This window comes from Neophocaena asiaeorientalis, unplaced genomic scaffold (assembly GCF_003031525.2).
Source record: "Neophocaena asiaeorientalis asiaeorientalis breed wild unplaced genomic scaffold, Neophocaena_asiaeorientalis_V1.1 scaffold151, whole genome shotgun sequence".
In the NCBI taxonomy this organism is placed as follows: domain Eukaryota; kingdom Metazoa; phylum Chordata; class Mammalia; order Artiodactyla; family Phocoenidae; genus Neophocaena; species Neophocaena asiaeorientalis.
In genome coordinates, this window is record NW_020175490.1 from 3,007,185 (window position 1) to 3,027,285 (window position 20,101).

General features: G+C 33.5%; 1 protein-coding gene and 1 non-coding gene across 4 annotated transcripts in view; both read left to right on the forward strand.

The window, feature by feature from the left end:
* The window catches only part of GRIA4 (glutamate ionotropic receptor AMPA type subunit 4), a 522,548-nt gene that overhangs the window by 58,243 nt on the left and 444,204 nt on the right, over positions 1-20,101 (forward strand). The gene's annotated exons all lie outside the window — the stretch shown is intronic.
* On the forward strand, positions 1,916-1,987 carry TRNAE-UUC (transfer RNA glutamic acid (anticodon UUC)). The gene has a single exon. It is a non-coding gene; the product is annotated as a tRNA-Glu (tRNA).

Genomic DNA, 20,101 nt, shown 5'->3' on the forward strand with positions numbered 1-20,101 from the left:
TTAGAGACAAAGTGAGGGCCGTGAATAGGTGAGACTGTGTACTTAAATACTTTAAACCACAACATGAGAGTTCTTAAAATGTAGTTATTAATGACAGTGTGTTAATAACCATTGTTTTGCTCTCTCAAGGGACAAAAAATAAAAGAAACCATTTTATTTGATATAAATCTCAAAGAACAACTTATTTTAATTTCTATCAATTGTACCCTATTTTTCACTGATCCATTCAAACAATATTTATTGAATATCTATTATGTGCTGTGTACTATGTTAGTGCTAATATATATTTCCATAAATGTTTATGATGTCCTTCCTAACTCTCTATGAAAAACTATGGGGGAAAGATGACAAGAAATAAACTATATTTTATCAAAGATTCATTCATGTAGATATTAACATGAAAGTACTCCTTCATGACTTCTGAATTAACTGGTTTAAGCAGATATTCTGGAAAACTTAATCTCTTTTTTAAAATATGAGATAATGATTATACCTAATTGAGTCAGTGTTTGGCATAGGTTTATTGTTATTTTTGTTGGTATTATTCAAATTGTATGATTAAGTTACTGAAGAGAATCTTTAGTATCTGGTATGTGTTACTTTGATCATTTTTGAATTAGTTATTCATAAAAGAAAAGCTAAGTAGATGTTGTGCTTACCTTACCTAAATTATACTGGCTTTCTTTCTGTTTGGTTTTAACTTCTTAACCTGATCAGCATCTGCCTTATATGAAACATTATTTAATTTCTTCCTTTGTTTGTTTTTGCTTCTGAACACCCCTTTTGACTTAAAAAAAAAGTCATGCTTCTTTTTGGTCAAGCTTAAACTGTCAATTTCTTAAGCATCTTCCTGAATTGATTATCTACTCTCTCCACTGAGTATTGAAACACATGGTCTCAAGATTGCTCAGTCTCTTCAGTTGTTCAAGTGGAGCATGAAACAAAAGGCATTAAATACTTCCTACAAACAGGCCTCTCTAGCTATAGTGAAAATACTTTCAAAGCCACACAACGTAACTACCCATATTCAGAGCCATTTATGCACATATTGCAGGCAGGGTAATTCAACTTTCATACTTTTTTTTTTTTTTTAATTAAGCAAAGGCCAAGTAGCTATATACCTTGTGCTGGATTCTGTTTGCTTCCACCAAATAAAGCAGATTTGATGGCAAAGTACCTTGTATGAAAATACCCTACATTTATCTTCTATGGATTTAATGTTTATTAAAGATTATGATATAAACTGCTATGGTGATAAACATAGAGAATTGATAACTGCAAAAGGCAGTCAATGCCTAGAAATCAAAGTGGTGTAGAATGGAAATGAAAATGAGGGTGTCAAGGACTGGCATAACCCATATCATTAGACTGTTTTGAAAAATATCTCAGAAAGAAATGACCTCTTGTTTTATTTGTTTGATTTTTACTATTTTTAATTGCGCAAGTAATCCTTTGCCACACAGTAGAGATTATCATACTAAGTGAAGTAAGTCAAAGACAAATATTGTGTGATATCACTTATATGTGGAATCTAAAAAAAAAAAATTATACAAATGAACTTACCTACAAAACAGAAATAGACTCACAGAGATAAAAAACAAACTGATTATTACCAAAAGGGATAGTAGTAAAACAACAAGGACCTACTGTATAGCACAGGGAACTATATTAATATCTTGTAATAACCTATAATGAGAAAGAATCTGAAAAAGAATGTGTGTGTGTATATATATATATATATATATATATATATATATATATATGTCTGTATATATACATATAACTGAATCACTTGCTGTACACTTGAAACTAATACAACATTGTGAATTAACTATACTTCAATTTGAAAAATCTGAAAATATTAAAGAACTAATAGTCTCCTTTGAGCTTGGTTTAAAAAGTGAATAAAGGGAATTCCCTGGTGGTCCTGTGGTTAGGACTCAGCACTTTCACTGCTGTGGCCCAGGTTCAATCCCTGGTCAGGGAACTAAAATCCCACAAGCCACACAGCATGGCCAAAAAAAAAAATAAAGTGAATAAAACCTGAATTCTTAATCCCAGTATCTTTCCTGAGCTTTGTTCATCTGTTTCTAACCTTCTTCTGCTGGATATTGCCAATTAGATGCCCCTGGCACAATGTCCAAAAAAAATTTACTCCTCCATCATTTGCTGCTTTTTTTAGAGTACATACATTTCAGTCACATATGCCAGAAAACTGGGAGTCATTTTTATGTCTCCCACACTTCCTACACATTAATCACCAAACCCATGATACCCCAGAATTTCTCTTATTCTGTGTCTTTTCTTCCACTTTTATAGCCTCTGTTCTAATTTTGTCTTATCGCTGAATTATTACAATAAACTTTTTCACATGTACCACCTTTACACTAATCTCTTTGGACTTCATTTTCCATACCAGAATAAAAACATCTAATTTTATATGTATAATATATACATATAGCCATATACATATATATGTTGTTTGTTTAAAACAAAAACAATATCCTTGCCTTATGATCACCTTCAAAATTCTTTCCTTATTACCTTCAAATTCAGTCATACAGGCTGTGCAGTCACTGTGCTTTTATTCATGCTGCTCTTTCTGACTGGGAATACTTTAACCAAACCCTTATACAAACAAATAAAATCTCACAATCTCTCACACAAGCCCAGCTTCACTTTTTCACCCAGAATGTAAAATGCTATGATTTATTTTCTCACAGATCTATTTTGATCCTTTATCACAGGATAATCACAATGCATTGCACTTCATGGTTAACTTGCTGGTCTCCCCAACCCTATTCCTTTATCAAACTTGGAAATCACTGTATAGCAAAGTGACTCAGTTTTACATATATATATGTATATATATATATATGTGTATATATATACATTCTTTTTAATATTCTTTTCCATTATGGTTTATCACAGGCTATTGGATATAGTTCATCACTAATTATTAGAGAAATGCAAATCAAAACTACAATGAGATACCACTTCACACCAGTCAGAATGGCTGTGATAAAGTCTACAAATAACAAATGCTGGAGAAGGTGTGGAGAAAAGGGAACCCTCCTACACTGTTGGTGGTAATGTAATTTGGTACAGTAACTATGGAAAACAGTATGGAGGTTCCTCAGAAAACTACAAATAGAATTACCATATGATCCAACAATCCCACTCCTGGGTATATATCCAGACAAAACTGTAATTCAAAAAGATACATACACCCCTATTTTCATAGCAACACTATTCATAATAGCCAAGACGTGGAAACAACCTAAATGTCCATCAACAGATGAATGGAGAAAGAAGATGTGGTACGTGTATACAATGGAATACTACTCGGCCATAAAAAGGAACGAAATAATGCCATTTGCAATGTGCAGATGCATCCTTATGCCTTTCTTCCATAGATACTTCTCCCTCTCTGACCATTTCTGGTAAAGCTCCTTTGCTTTCATTTGTTCATGTGATTAGATTAGGCCTGCTTGGATAATACAAGATAATCTCATCTCAGAGTCTTTAACATTAATCATTTCTGCAAGGTCCCTTTAGTTCTGTAACCTGTATTCACAGGTTCCAGGGATCAAAACATGGATGTCTTTGTGGGACCATTTTTCTACCTACCATACCTTCTTTTCAAAATAGAGAATGGCTTGGGGAAGTATGAGAGAGAGTTAAAAGGACCATACAGAGGAGGTGATTAACAGAAGGTTCATTTCTGATGTAGATAATAAATCAAATGAGGTTCAAAATAAGAATCATATTAGGGGAAGAAAGGTTAGATAATTATTATAATATCACCTAGTCTTAAGGAAATATCTATTAATACTGGTAAAGTTCTATTCCATTATTACAACTGGTATTTATAGACTCTGTTAAAATGTACATCACAGACTCCACACACCACAGATGCTGACTCAGGAGGCCTTTGCTGAGGTGCAGAATTTTGCTTTTTAACAAGCATATCAGGTGATTTCTGATGACTGTGTCCATTTACTACCATCCTTCAAGAAATGATGCTGTAGTATTTATTTCTTTACCACTGGAGCTAGAACAGCTTAATTGCTCTAACTGGAATTTTGAACTGCTGACTCTGGAGAACATATATTATTCAAAAGTGACATTTAGTATGAAATAGAACAGCACAGTAACAAATTTTAAGTTAATGTAAATAGAATGATTGGGGCTTATGAAAAATACAACTTTTTAATCAGTTACTACAATTCTTTTATCATTTAAGGATTGTGTACAATTAAAATGAGTTGACTATCAAAATAAATTCATTGATTGGCCACTCTACACATAAATCTGGGCCAACTGCTCTGTGAGGATCAAAGGAGTATTCTCTGTGGTCACACCTTTAGAAAGCATATTTGATCTTACCCATTCTGCTTTAAAGCTAAAGAGAAAATAATTTCTCTAATGGAATGTTAATGGAAAAATAGAGTTAATGTAGCTCATAAATTACCAAAGAAAATATTAGTTTTAATATTACTGTATTTAGTTTACTATAAATATAATACAAATTGAAGGACACTTTCTAATACTAAAGCCCAACTATGGAACTTTCCCATAAAGAGAAGTACAGTGGTCCAGCAGAAATAGATTGACATTTTAACATAAAATTGAGAACGACTTTCTGATGCAGAGCTTAATATTGCTTTGTAGTGACAATGATAATGGTATCCTCAGAGCCAAATAATTAGGTATAATTTTATTTTACTGAATTACCACCTGTTATTTAACCCAGAGATGCAGTCATCTCCATGAGTTAGTTAACCTATGAGTACTATAAGAAAAAATATATGTTAATTAAAGGCTTATTAGAAAAATTTATTTTTCTAATTTCTGATTATTTTTACCAATCTAAAACTTGTTTACTACTTTTATAGTTTTGTTATCAATTTTCATACATATTACAGATATTTATTAAATACCAGCATTCATTTAACAATTTATTTTTAGATTAGGTAGGTCACATATTTCCTTGTAGCTGAATTGAACTTTCTTAATTGAAAATCAGATTGGATAGCTCAGTTAACTTTTCTAATTAACCTATTCTAATCTATCCCCTTTGCTCTTAGAATAACTCTAACCACCTGAAGGGGGCTGAAAAGGTCAACACCATCTGACTCCTACTCCCCTCTCCAGCCTAAAACTAGGTTCCTGGCTCCAAGTAGCTCACAAAATAATTGAAAAAAAAAAGAAGCCACCTTGAAAACACATAAAGTGTTATATGGCAAGTGACATTAACATAGAACTATTCATATATAGAATATATATATGAATATATATATATGAATATATATATATATATATATATATATATACATATATATATGTAGAATAGGGTGTACAAGTCCAAATAAGTTTCCTGACCTTTGCACTGGAGTTGGCAAAATGTAAAAGTAGAAGGAACCCCTTAATAAATTGATACAAATAAAATAAATGTTTTCTTCTATATGAAAAAGAAGCAGTTTTACTCTTTACTCTCCCTTTTGTTAGGACTTGGAAAAGGCTTTTATCCATTTGCTATGAATTTTGTGAGCATGACAAGATGTCAGCTCACAATTTACCACTCTCATTTTTTCCACAATCATCTCTCATGAAATAACTCTATTGTATTTATTAGTCTTACTTAAAAATAAATATTGGACTATTAATTAACATTTGTTTAATTAAAGACAAGAAAGTACTCAAAACAGGTGCATGAGTTATTTATTATATTCAGAAACTTTATGACTGATAAAACTATTTCTTAAAGTTATCTACATCGAATTATGAGATCAATTGAATATAGTTTTAAAGGCAAAAATTTTAAATAGCAGGGTATATCTAATGTTTTTTAAATGTAAGTGGATTTTCATGTGTCCCTAGATTTTTTTTTAATGTAGTGAGATTCAAGGAAAGAACTATTTAACAACCACCTGCATATGTAATCCATTTAAAGTTACCTCTATATTTGAAGTATAATCTGTTACTTACCTGAATTACATATGAAGCATGAAGAATGTGAAAATATATGTGGAAATGGAGAAATAGTACTTGAAATACCTATTTCTTCTATGTAATAGTGAAATATTCTACCAATTTCTTGCAATCATGTTTATGTATGTATTTTGATAACCTGTATATTCCATGGTGTATTAACATTTTGCCATGCAAGTAAATCAGTTTTATAATTAATTTTAGCAATGTTGGATTAAGATGAGGTTAGCAAAGTAAACAATGTGTGTGAGTGTGTGGCAAGAGAACTGGGTAATCTTTAAATTTATTCAAAGAAGCCAAGTCCACATCTCTATAACTTGATACCTACTAGATGATTTAGAAACCCATTTGCCTATGATGAGTTTTGTTGAAAGAAAAAGGATGGAGTAGACTTCTGAAGATAGTAGTAACACTGTGGCCAAATACAGGCTACATTACAATTCAGTCATGGACAAAAATTATGAATTTCTATCTGGTGGACAACATGGTTTCAGTATGTCAGCAATTTTGAAATTGTCTGCATAAGTAGTGAACCCAGCTATTCCAGCATTTCCATTAAGATATGTATACTGCCTCCGAAGCCTATATATATTGTATTATTGCATTTATTACTACTGGGAATTAAAAGTATGCATCAAAAGGAAAGCCTAGTTTCCAAGTTTAAAAAAGGAGTATTGCAAGAAGAAAATGGAGGGTTACTTTAGTATCCCTATCTGTAAATATGAAACAAATCTTTTATGCCATGAAAAATAAAACAAATGCTGCTTCAGGTGAGAAGCTCAGTTGTAAAATCAAAACCTCAGTAGCACTAGGCCATCATCTCAGATGAAAGTATTAACCTTCTCTTAATCTTCAGGGACTTGTAAGAATTAAAGATATAAGTGCCTATGTAAAAAAGGAAATCTCTGCATGGAGAACATTTTTAAAGTACTAAATGGGCTCCTTGGGGATATGTTCTTACAGTAGCTGACAGGCAGAGAGTTATGTTCTTTTCAAGATTTTCACTATAGCTGAAACTCAGGAAAGCTAGTCAATTAATGGCACAGACTTTGAGTTGATTTCTGTTTTCAGGTAATTAGGTATGAATTGATGTCAACATATAAAAATTTCTATGGATAATTGCTTCCCCCTTGTGCTGATGCTCTCTTTGTAAATAGCTATCTGCCACTTATTTGTATGAAACTTTTTTTAAAACGCGTGATATTTGTGACCCAGGGTAACTCTTAACTGAAATCTTCTGCACATTTTGAATTCCATAAGAATATAATTACTTGAGTCATCTGCTTATTGACATAATCAAAGAACAATAGTTTAATATTTAGGAGTCAAAGCACAGTTTATTGACCAGTAGATTTAATTAATCTTTAGAATTCCTCTCTTGCTTAATTTTTAATAGAAAACACTGAGGAATTTAAAGAAAGCATAACCTGACACTTAAAAACTCTATCTCAAGTGTCATACCCTTCCTCAATTGGAATTCAGTTTTAATTTTTGTTTTTGTTTTGCGGTACGCGGGCCTCTCACTGTTGTGGCCTCTCCCGTTGAGGAGCACAGGCTCCAGACGCACAGGCTCAGCGGCCATGGCTCACGGGCCCAGCCGCTCCGCGGCATGTGGGATCTTCCTAGATCGGGGCACGAACCCGCGTCTCCTGCATCGGCAGGCGGACTCTCAACCACAGCGCCACCAGGGAAGCCCCAATTTTAATTTTTGAACTGTTTTCTTAAGAACGAGGTCTATAAGGATCATCAAACATTAGAGTTATTATCCAATTAATTTCAGTGTTTTTTATGACCTTGGACTCAGAAAATCTACTTCTCTGTAATATTTGATTTCCTATAATAGTGCTGTCTTATTTTCAGGATCCAAATATCATTTTTTAAATTGTGGAATCACAGGTTTTTGGCAAATGTGAGTATTTATATGTTCTGATATTTATACTATTTCAATTATCCAATTTAAAAAATATGATACGTATCTATATTCCAGATATATTTAGTCATTTTATTAATATTTGTTCCTAGACTAACTGTAGTGATTCTAAGAATGCATGAAAGACATTATCAATATGCCTTTGATCCTTTCACAGTAGTCTTCTCACATTTATAAATGTATTAATTTATTCAACAAGTATTTAATAAACACCCAATAACCAAAATATGTTAGGCACAGGGCATATGTTAATAAATAAAATAGAGAATGTTCTTTTTAAAATGTAGTATATAATAAGGATGTTAAGTATTGAAAAGAATAAGAGGAAGTAGGTGAGCACTTACACTACTGATAGATAAAAAATTGTTATAGCCACTGTATAAGGAAATTTTGTAGTAAATAGCATTATTAAAAATAGGTGCATATTCTTTTGGAACCAGCTTTTGGTATCTGCTCTAGAAAAATACCTGCACAAGTATACAGAAGGCCATTTCATTATTTTACAGCAGAATTGTTTGCATTAGATAAACTAGAGAAACAAACCAATGTTCTTCCATCAGTAATGGCTAAATAAACTACATTGTAATACTATGCAAGAATTTGAGTGAATAGGACAAAAGTTTCTTTGGGTTTGTAGAACATATTCACTAGATATCTTATATTTTAAAGTATCTATAAAAACAAATCAAGATATTTACAGGGGTATGTGTGTGTATAAATTCATAGTAAGAAGTCAGAAATGTATACATGAACTGATAATAGTAGCTCCTTGTGGGGAAAGAACAAGGTATGTGAGTGATGGCAAAAGTTAACTTCAGCATTATTTCTCATATCATAATATAACATTTGTAAAATTAAAAATAAATACCAAAAATAAAATGTAGTGTGATGCATGCTGTAGAAACATGCAGGAGTGAAGAACAGTAAGTGACTAATTTTAGGTAGCTCTAGAGCAGGGAAATAGTTCACATTACTGAGTTCAACAGACATTCACTGTATGTGTTACATTCAAAAGTGCATTTCACCAATTTATATTTTAAAGATTTCATGGAGGTATGATATAGGGTTTGTGCAGCTTTTCCCATGGCAAAACTTCCTACAGTGGCATTGGATATTGTTTACCCCAAAGTCTCACACTTAGGGCAGCTACTCCTCGCCCTCTCCACTGCCCACCCTGCACCCTATGCTGTTTCCTCTTTGGTGTCCTCCTTCCTGGTCCTATGAATCTCAGCAGCCCTCTCTTACCAAAATCTTCTAGATGTCACACATGACCCTCCCACCTCAGTGTACCTGTGGAATTAAAGTATCCTATTCTCTAGTCTGTTGCTTTTCTCATGAGGAAAATCTCTCTCTGGAATTCTGGCTGCTGAAATGTTTCACCTTGTTATGAAGTGTATCTGCTAAACATTGCAGTGGGTGCTGTGCCTACCAAATGAGTTGGGTAAAATCTCATCTTCAAGAAGCTTCATTTCTAAGAGGGGAAAAAAGACAGGTTGACCAAGAAGTGTGCTAACGTTGTGTAAATGTAGAGATAGAAGTATGTAAAGAGGACATTGATCATAAACGGTTAAATTTAAATGGAAAGGATGGAAAAAATTTCACAGAGAAGGTGAAATTTTAAGTGAACATTGAAAGAGCAAATGTTGCATTTTCTGGACCCTGAAGGATGAGCTTAATGATTAAATTTAAGATAATATATTTTAATAACCACAGAAATGTTCAAATACTTTAGTATTGCTAGAGGAAAGAAGTCTTGGGGAGCAGAAATAGAGGGAGGTGAACATTTCCCTTTGCACACCTGCTATTGAATACTTGGTAATTACATATGAATATAAGTATATTACATAGGTCACACGCTTTTAATAAGAAAAATGAGCAATTAAAAAAATTCAGTTATACTAAGTACAGAATTTGTAAAGCACAGAAGTAGCCCTATATAATGTTATTGTTAAATAAGTGCATATATGTGAAAAAATCAGACTTAAAGATAAAATTATCTTCAGTATTTCCAGATGAGTGACAAACAAGTGATTCAATCTCTAATTTTTGTTTATCTTTAGAATGAATAAATAAATAAAGATAATCATTAAGCTATAAAACCTTAAATATAAACTGCCTTTGAGCAATCATTGTAACTTTCTGGTGTGTCCTCTGGTGAAGTTAAGAGAAGGACAAAGTGATAACCACAGTTAAGCAACGCACTCTTGATGCATGTAATGTTAACTGAACAAGAAGTTAACTGGGCAAAAATAAATTGAGGTAGCTTTCTTCTGTTTTACTCAGCAGGAAACATTCCTAATGAACTGCATGATCAGTTAATAAAGTATCAACAAATTAAGAAGATGCAAAAAAACGGGAAATGGCCATGCAATACAATTAGCAATTTTTTTGAAAAGGAATTTACAAATTCAAACAAAGAGTTTACCGTCCCTAAACAAAACAAAGCAAAACTTCAGTTCAGATCTTGAGAAAGTGCTGTATATTGTAACTATCTTTTTAATGTGTTTTAGACCACCACATCTCAGATTCCTTCTTGTCTTTCATACCTAGTATTCCCTAGTAGTCACTTAAAAAATAGCATAGCCACATAGCAATTTCAGTCTAGAAAGAAGATAATATTTGAGTTGAGACCTGAATGAGGGAACTAGCCAAGCAAATATCTACAAAAAGAATTTTAGGTTCAGGAAACAGCCATTGCAAAAGCCAATCTGGCTTGTGTGCATGAACAATGGAGGTATTCCTAAAAGGTGAGGTCACAGAGGCAGATAGACTAAATAAATATTTGTAAATTATGATAAGGAATCTGGATGTGTTGCACTGTAATCATCTATTTGTCTGCATCTTCCATAAGCCTGTTCAGAGACTAACTCCATCTCATCTCCCAGTGTATCACTGAGGTTCATACTGTGCCTGGCACTAACTAGACACTATGTAGATATTTTTTGGATGAAATGGTAGATGAACAACCTATTTTATTGGAATTTGGTACTTCCGTATATAACTTCTATTCAAGTATGTACTTTAAAAAATATTATAATTTATGTATTTGAAAGCCTGGGAGCAAGCTATATTTAAGCCAGGATTTGGGTCACTAACAATAATAAGAAAGTTCTCTATGAGTAAATGTAAAGGTCATGTGGGGTCTCAATTATGTAGATGCTTTAAGCTAAATCTAGTTCAGCATTGATTATGATGTTTCCTTTCTCACATAGAACTCTAATGAGCTTTACCCATTATCTTGATCATTAGTGAGCAAGCATTTCAGAAGATTAAAGACAGTGGTCAGCTGAAAATGGTTCTCACTTGTCTTATTCACTTTAATTCTATATTTAATTGGGGAAGCTAATGCTTTTCTATTTCAGTTTTCTATTCATAATTGTTGCCTCATGAATGCAGTATGGCTTTTGACATTTCATGTAAGCCACACAGAATTTGTATTCTACGTTTATTTAAGCAACTCTAATAACCTGTTGCTTCATGAATAAGCTCTATGTTTAGCATCCAAAATTCACCTCTGAATTTCAGCTTTTGAAATTAATTTCTGAGTGTTTATTCATAGAAGCTTCTCACTGAAATTGCCATTCAGACTGATGTCAGTGAAGCACATCAAGATATTATGAGATGAGACTCTGAATAAGTCATTCTAGATAATTTTTTAAAATATATTTAAGCTAAAAGCATATTTAAAAAGCATAGTATTTGCAGAAGTAAATAAAATGAAGTGATATTTAATCATAGAGGGTGGGATGTGAGGTTTTTTGGGGGTAAAGGGGTAAGTTAGGAGAGAACTGTAGTTAATTTTCCCACTTGAAGAGATTTCAACCTTGAATTGTCAGAATGTCTTCGATAATATTGTTTAATGAAAAGAAAAAGACAAGATTTGGAGATTCCACTAAGGAAATTGTGGTTTAGTGAATGATTAGTCAGGGTTCTCTAGAGAAATAGAACTGATAGAATGTGTATTTATATATGGAGAGTCAGAGAGATTTATTTTAAGGAATTGGCTCACATGATAATAATGGAGGCTGGCAAATCCAAAATCTGCAAGGTGTTTTGGCAGGCTGGAGACCCAGGGAAGAGCCATGGTGTAGTTCAAGTTCAAAGGCCCTCTCCAGGCAGAATTTCTTCTTGATTGGGGAAGGTCAGTTTTTGTTCTATTAAGGCCTCAACTGATTAGATGAGGCCCACTCACACACAGCAGAGGCCATCTGCTTTACTCAAAGTCTACCAATTTAAAGGTTAACCTCATTCAAAAAACACTGTCACAGAAATATCCAGAGTAATGTTTGACCCAATATCTGGGCAATTAGCTCAGCCAAGTTGACACATAAAATTAACCATTACAAACCTACCCCTTGTCACCTTGTCACCTCTATGCATCTCCTAAATTATACTTAATCTCTCAATAAGGACAATAATAAGGTCATAATTCTGCCTAACATGATACAACTAGCCTGCATACAACTGAAAATGGCTAACCCTTTTTCAAGTACAGGATGCAAAGTCCTTGTGTGATGCTTACTCTTCTCCTTGACATCCTGTAACTTAACTATTATGATGTAAAGTTAACAATACTTGAATACTATAATACAAAGTAAATGCATCTTCTGTTACATGATAAGAGGATAAGAGAGGACAGAAAACACATTTGTTTCAAATGTGTTTTCATATGTGAAAACACATTTGTAATAAAATAAAGAAAATATTCATGACAATTATAGTTCTGATTTCTATATGGTCATGTGGTCAGAGCAAGCATGTCAGCTGGTCATGGTTCATTACTTGGTGGGGAGACCCAAACCTTCATTCCTGAGACATAGATATTTGGATGTTGTATGATACAACCATTCAGGTTTTCTAGGAGCTTCTAACTGAAGACAAATTTATTTTTGACTTTCTTAAGTACTGTTTCCAAAATATTAAAAAGGAAATACCATTAATGGTGAAACAGTAAATATACTGAACCATTTCATCCCCCAACTCTCTTCAGGTTGGAATCCCTCAGTGGCCAAAGACAAGACATTTCTTTGAAATTTGTAATTTTAGCAACAAAGTGCATACAAAACTACTATTTAACTCCATCAACTTTTACTTGCTTTACAAACTAGTGCTTTTCAATGACTTTCTATCAAGTAAAATGAGCACTTCAAGGGTCGTACACTGCTCTTTTCATTGGAGACCAGTATAAGCAATGTGTTCAGAAGATATACTTAGGGTCTGTCTACTTAGCAGTGGGACTTTAAACAGATAGCAAATAATGCACTTCTTGACTAGAGATATGGTCAGCCCTACTCTTACTTACAGTTCCAGCCATGGGCATTACTTAACCCTGGGTACCAAAAGCAGTCATGATCAGATTTGTGCTGTTTCACACTGTTATTTTAACCCAGCACTGCAGTTGGCTCAGATGATTAATTAAGCAACACTACAATTTAAAGAAGATCAGAGCTTGGAACCCCCACACTAATCTCTAGGAAATGACAGTCACTTTCACAGTAATAAATGATTAGACAGCAACTATAGTTGTCTTTAGCAAAAACTGTATGCTTGAACTGATGATGCATATTCCAGGTGTGAAGAATGACAAAACCTTCACCTATCATATAAAAATATCCCATAATCTATCCCTTATTTTTGATAGGTCAAGTCCTCCCAGAGGGAAAAAAGATCTATCCTCTAATATTAATCGTACCTTTGAAATACATAACCTATTTATAATAATGGTAGGTCTTCGAGTTTTCTAGTCTTAGAACTCTAAGGAAATAAATTGACAAACTAAGGTTAAAACACTTAAGATAGAGTGGATGTATAAGAAATTTAAAAATCTATGTTTTTTCTCTGTATATTAAACATATATATTAAATTTTCAGGCATTTCATTCAATGATATTTAATGTTATATTTTAAGTTTGTATTGCACTTGATATTTTGCAAATTAATCATTGTATATGATGGCCCCTAAAATAATATGTCATTAACTAATATTAATTAGTTGGTTTTTTATTTGCTCATACCCAGAATCAATCTGAAGCAGCAAATAACTAGTATCTTTGACACTTTTAAAAATCTACAGTTTGATTGGAAAATGTGTGATAACAGACAATATTTACTTAACTTGGAACTAAGCTTAAAACCAAGGCTTCTGAAGGCCAAAGGAATGTTTTTTTCCAGCATAAAATAATATATAACCAACTTTTTAGAAACTTCCTTAGATTTTAATTTATGACTCATTTATGCAATATTTCATCAAAGAGTATTGATATATAAAATATTTCATTTCATTTGTTACTCATGGAAATATTTACTACTACTTTCTAACTCTTGTCTGGTGTGAATAATAACATATAAAAAAACCCATCATCTTTATCAAATAATAGACAATACATTGATTTGACTATTTGATCATAATATTTAGATAGTGCAGTGTTGTTCAGTATCATACAATTATGAAAAAAAGCAAGGAGAAGAAAACTGAAAGTCTTAAGAACCTAATGGAAAGAGTGAAAATAGGGAAAGCGGAAGATATAGAGGAAATGGAAATAAATGCATATTATTGGAGTGGGGGTGTGCCACACAGACTGTTTCAAGGGAAGCTTAGTGTCAGTATGATCGATTTTGCGTCATCAGGATATTCTGAGCTTAAGAATTTCATGGATGCCATTATACAAATAGGGAACACAGAGGTTGCATGATTTGTTCATCATTATACCATGTATCTGTTACAACTGTATGTAATCCTAATGCTCTGTGTCTCAGTCATTTGTTTGGATGAATGAGTTGCTTTTGTTTCAATTGCTAAAATAAAAATATATGAAGATTTTGTTGGCTTAGACTGACCACACTAAAACAAAAGAAAATAAAACAACCTTAGGTGATTTTCTTTTCTGAGGAAAAATAGGGTAAATAACGTAACCTAAGGGAAAAAAATCAGTCCTGCTTAATCTTACTTCAGCAGAGAAGGAAAAGAATTTGGCTTACTTAAACTCTGTCTATTCTAAAGATGGACACTTTAGAAATAGTATTAACTTTTCAAGAATTGTTAATATTGCTTAAGTTGATGCACCAGTATTTATTAATACACTAGAAAATAGTAGACGAATGTTCTCATAAAGAAAGTATATTTTTTAAAAAATCCTTTATCTTAATTTCATTATAAAGATTACTCAGTATTTGGTGTATGCCTTGTTTCCCATAAGTCATGTAAAGATTTGGAATCTTGAATAACTATTTGCACTGATTTTTCTTGTGAATAAAAACAATATGACTAATCTCCTGGCTAAAAAAGAATATTCCTCATATGGGTTATAGCATTTATTATTAGGTAACACATCTATTTATCGATTATTTGTCACCTGAATTCTTTTGAGTCTGGTTTTGTCACCAAAATCCTAGCTACAAAAACAGAGGGAGAGAGAGAAGGAAGGAAGGAGGGAAAGAAGGAAAGAAGGAAGGAAAGAAGGAAAAAGTGAGAGAAAGAGATAAAGAAAGAAAGAAAGAAAGAAAGGAAGGAAGGAAGTAAAGAAGGAAGGAATGAGAGAGGCCAGGAGGGACGGAGGGAAAGAGAAAGGAAGAAAGAAAGAAAGGAAGAAAGAAAAATTCTTCACACACCCATAAAACTGAAATACGCCCACTGGCTGTAGCCTATCTTCAGAAATGGATGTCACTTCATAAAAGTGAGATTCTCAGCCAAAGCTCTAATTTTAAAATAAAACATGAGCTTTAAAAAATTTTGTGTTCAAACTTACTGGACTTGGCCCCTGGTTTGAAATCACTGCCAAATTGGCTCTGTGACAGCATGAAAATATAATGTTAAATCCTATGGATTTGTCATTTTAAATGTCAAAACTGACAAGTGTCAGCACTTTGATATAATTCAACCTAATAGAAGAGTAATAGTCACTACAGGGTATGAGGAGACAATATGTTTGTCTGCTAATAGTTCTTAATTACATAAGAGAAAGAAGTCAAGTATGAAAATTATGTTTTATATATGATCAGAAAAGTTTTAAAGTAGATTAGATTGGATTGAGAATGGAAGTAGGATGGAAGACATTCTAAGAGAAAAGAGAAATACCAACAAATATATGAAGGTAGGAAAATGTAGACTGTATTGGGAGAGTTATAACATAAAAAGTAGACTTCTATTGGATGCATGTGAAAGAATAGAGAGAGCCAAGAATCTAAGGGCCAACAGTGGCCAGATTTTAAAGATCTTTGACAGTTACATGAAAAATATTTGAATCTAGTACATAATAGAAAAAGTAATAAAGGCTTTTCATTCAGAAATGTCACATGAGCTGTCCTGAACTGTTTTAAGATGGGTAAGGCAATGGTGTGTATATTGGGCAAAAGGTGTATGAGCAGACCCTCAAAGCTGAGAAAGAAAATTGAAACTATTTTAGCAATAATAATCTGGCAATAACGCTAGAACAAAATTGGCAGAAGAAATGGAAAACAAAAGAGGGACTTGAGAAGCACTGTGAGGAGTTAATCTACATTCGTTACTCTCTTCTATAGACATGGTTAAATGCTATGAAATATCTAGATTTGGTCTCCAAGGATCTTAGAGTGTAGTAAACAGTATAACAGATGTAAGTCAGTGTCTATTATTAAATTTTGTGGCCCTTCTACATGCCAGACTACTAACAGGTAGAAGGCAGAAAGTGATATTACTGGAGAGACAGTGCTAGGGAGTTCCTTCTGGGGAAGAGACAAGAAACACATTGTGAAGAAGGGGAAATAGTATTTACATCTTCAAATATTTGTAGACTTTGGACACATCAAGATGACTTGGCAATTAATTCAACATGGGGGAGTTAGCAATTAAAAAAGAAGAATCAATGATAACTAGGTTTCCAAATCTGAATGACAGTGCTCTCTAGGGAAATAAAGATATCTTGATTGAAGGATGAGATAGTTCTCAGAGGAATGATGATGACTTCAGTTATAGCCAGGCTGAAGGTGAGAGATGCCAGTGCAAGTGCAGAGTTGTGAGTATTGAGAGAGCTGAGTTAGGCAGGAGACACTTGAAATACTAAGACCTTCTCAAAACTCCAGTCACTCAATATCACTATAATATATCATTTTCCCCTTAAAATGCAATAATGTATGGCTGATCCTTAATGTTTCTACATATGTTTATAAAATCATTTTTATCAGTTTTTTAGTTCTCTGCATTTTTCTTCATTTTAATCATCAGCACCAACAGCTGCATTTGTTTGTAAGAAATGAACTTCTTAATCACCATCAAAGAATGGTTTGATATGGAGCACTAAGCAGAGAGCAAGAAACTGGCCTTATGAAGAAATTAGGTTTACTTCCATCCAAAATCAGTCTCAGTCTGTACTGTATGCCTCTGTCTCTGTCTCTGCCTTTCTCTCTTCTCTCCCTCTCTCTCTGTCTTTCTCAAATATCTGGTAACTGACACATTTCAGGGTCTTGGAAAATAGAAATGAGAAAAATATGATGAAAATAAGGTGGAATAGGAAACAAATCCATACTCTCAACAATATACATTAGCTACCAATATGCAACAGGATTGCATAGTGCTAGAGATACAATGTTTAATGGAATAGAGGGTCACGTTTTTATGGTACTTACAATCTATTCACCATGCCTTCAACACAGTTGCATTTCACACATCTGCTATGAGAAAGAAATTTTGGTAGCAGAGAGGTAGATAGTAATATACAGCTAATATACCATTAACAAAGATGGCTGTGCTAGAAAGAAAAAGTCTCAGATGCTATTTATATCAGGAGGATCTGACCTAGCCTAGTTGATCAGGGAAGGTATTTCCAATGAGGGGACATATAAAACAACAACTGAAGAGTGACTTATCCAATATATTAATTGTGACAAACATATTCTAGACAGATGAATAGCAAGTGTGAGAGAGTGGTTTAGGTAAGGTAAGAGAGGATATATGTTTAGATTTTCTTTTATAAAAGAAATTAAACAAAATATAAGATTATTTGCTTTTTAAATTAATACATGTATTTTTATGATGAAGTGGTTTAATTATTCACGGCCATGGTTATTTGGAGGGGACACAAAGGAGGGGTGGTATTTGGTTAAATTGGAGACATTGTAAGTGGGCAAAAGGAATAATGTATTAGATTCAGGGACAAAACTTTTGCTATCATATAAGAAACAATGAGGGCTTCCCTGGTGGTGCAGTGGTTTAGAGTCCGCCTGCCAATGCAGGGGACATGGGTTCGTGCCCCAGTCTGGGAGGATCCCACATGCCGCAGAGCGGCTGGGCCCGTGAGCCATTGCCGCTGAGCCTGCGCGTCTGGAGCCTGTGCTCCGCAACGGAAGAGGCCACAACAGTGAGAGGGCCGCGTACCGCAAAAAAAAAAAAAAAAAAAAAGAAACAATGAAAGGCTCAATTGGCTTTCTCCAAACCCTTGCCTGCTCTTCGATGCCAAAATTTAAGGCATTGTGTTTGACTGAAAAGCACACTGTGAGTTGTATGCATCCTTCCTGATCCCTTTTATGACCCAGAACTTGTATTTCAGTTCTATTGTAAAACCAGACAACTGTGAATTAAACTGAATTTTGGGTAAATTAAACCTGGTCATATACTTCTCCTTCTGTAAACAGGCCTCTAAAATTCACAGAGTATTTAATCCATTTTGAGTTTATTTTTTGTGTGGTGTTAGAGAATGTTCTAATTTCATTCTTTTACATGTATCTGTCCTGTTTTCCCAGCATCACTTATTGAAGAGACTGTCTTTTCTACAGTGTATATTCCTGCCTCCTTTGTCATAGATTAATTGACCATAAGTGCATGGGTTTATTTCTGGGCTTTCTATCCTGTTCCACTGATCTATGTGTCTGTTTTAGTGCCAGTACCATACTGTTTTGATTACTGTAGTTTTGTAGTATAACCTGAAATCAGGGAGTATGATTCCTCCAGCTCTATTTTTCTTTCTCAAGATTGCTTTGGCTATTTTTTTTCCTCAAGATTGCTTTTGTGTTTCCATACAAATTTAAAGATTATTTGTCCTAGTTCTGTGAAAAATTCCATTAATATTTTGATAGAGATTGCATTGAATCTGTAGATTACCTTGAGTAGTATGGTCATTTTAATAATATTGATTCTTCCAATCCAAGAACATGGTATATCTTTCCATCTGTTTGTGTCATCTTCAATTTCTTTCATCCATGTCTTATAGTTTTCAGAGTACAGGTCTTTTGCCTCTTTAGGTAGGTTAATTCCTAGGTATTGTATTATTTTGATGTGATGGTAAATGGGATGGTTTCCTTAGTTTCTCTTTCTGAGAGTTCATCGTTAGTGTATAGAAATACAACAGATTTCTGTATATTCATTTTGTAGCCTGCAACTTTACCAAATTTGCTGTTGAACTCTAGTAGTTTTCCAGTGGCATCTTTGGGATTTTCTATGTATAGTATCATGTCATCAGCAAACAGTGACAGTTTTACTTCTTCCTTTCCAATTTGGATTCCTTTGATTAAAGACCTAAATGTAAGACTGGATATTATAAAACTCCTTGGGGAAAACAGACAGAACACTATTTGACCTAACTTGCAACAATAGTTGTTTGGATCCATCTCCTAAAGTAAAGGAAATAAAAGCAAAAATAAACAAATGGGACCTAATTTAACTTAAAAGCTTTTACACAGCAAAGAAAACCATTGACAAAATGAAAAGACAACCTACTGAATGGGAGAAAATAGTTGCAAATGATATGACCATAAGAGATTAATATCCAACATATATAAACAGCTCATAAAACTCAATATCAAAAACATACAAACAAACAACCCCATTAAAATATGAGCAAAAGAACTGAATAGACATCTTTCCAAAGAGGAAAGGCAGATGGCCAGCAGGCACATGAAAAGCTGCTCAGCACCACTAATCATCAGGGAAATACAAATCGAAACCACAGTGAGATACCACCCCAAACCTCTAAGAATGGCTATCATCAAAAATAACAAATGTTGGCAAGCATGTGGAGAAAAGCGAACAATTTTACACAGTTAGTGGGAATGTAAATCGGTGCAGCCACTGTGGAAAACAGTATGGAAGTTTCTCAAAAAACTAAAAATAGAACTACCATGTGACCCAGCAATTCCACTTCTGGGAAAAACACTAATTTGGAAAGATACTTGGACCCCAGTGTTCACAGCAGCATTATTTACAATAGCC